The following is a 1010-nucleotide window of genomic DNA, read 5'->3' on the forward strand; positions in this document are numbered from 1 at the left end:
CATGTGGAATGCGGTCGTGGGGTCGGCAGACAGAAGGTGTTCCCCAACTGTGCGTTGTTTATTCCGCGGCATTTGACGTTCGGATGCCGAAAGTTGTGTATCCCTCCTTTACGATGTTGTGCATAGCACTTTGGGTCTTATGCAAGTGCAGCCATCTAACCATGACCAACAGGTAACACCTCCTTGAATCTACGCATGAGGTCGGCATGTTGATGTTCGCGCTGTAGAGCAAGGTCTCGGTGTCGTGATTACGCGAACACGACGGCCTCAGATGTTTGCTGGACGTGGAGCACGCATTAGCGACGATAGCTCGCTCAACTCCTTGAATCAAGCATACGGGTTTTTATATACCGTGAACCGTATACAGGGAACGACGGAAATCCTTCCCCCGTGGTACTAGAGAATTATCTTGAAATTTGTATGAGAAAAAAATAATTGGACTGTTGGTTTTTCGGAAAATAATATTCTGTTGACCTTTCTGAGTTGCGCGTAACTACGCCGTCATTGGTCAAAATTCAAAATTTCCCCAATTTTCGCTCACGACCGAGCTGTTGCGACCAAAGAGCTGTTAAGAGTACTATCAGTATTTCCAACTAGTTCATACTAGTAGTACAGGGAACGACGCTGGGTAGTGGACAAATCATTCCTTCTTATTGGCTGGTTCATGTCTCACTTCTATCCAATCGAATGTCCAGATGTATCGCCGAGAAGTTTGCACTATGTAATGTGAGAGTATATTCGTTTATAAGGTATTCTCTATGTGAAGCTCATGTTAATTTGAACATATTGGCATAAATGCACACAATGTATCAATTTTGAAGTAAAGAACACTTACTGTATGAATGAACATTCCTCATTAGCACGGCTTTGTGCGCGGCCGAGTGGTTAAAGGCGACGGCGCTCAAGAGCAGAGGAAGGGGCCCGGGTTCAAGTCCCGGGCACGCACAAAGTATTTTTTAAAATGATTTTTGAGTATACGAAAACGAAGTGTAACATGAATGAATTATTTG

The 1010-nt window shown here is 44.3% G+C and overlaps 1 pseudogene across 1 annotated transcript; it reads left to right on the forward strand.

Annotated features, from left to right (window-relative positions):
* Nucleotides 1–867: 867 nt before the first annotated feature.
* Nucleotides 868–949, forward strand: H310_15035 (annotated as a pseudogene). The gene has a single exon. The product of its transcript is annotated as a tRNA-OTHER (tRNA).
* The last annotated feature ends 61 nt before the right edge of the window (nucleotides 950–1010 follow it).

Source organism: Aphanomyces invadans (assembly GCF_000520115.1).
Source record: "Aphanomyces invadans strain NJM9701 unplaced genomic scaffold supercont1.139, whole genome shotgun sequence".
In the NCBI taxonomy this organism is placed as follows: domain Eukaryota; phylum Oomycota; class Saprolegniomycetes; order Saprolegniales; family Verrucalvaceae; genus Aphanomyces; species Aphanomyces invadans.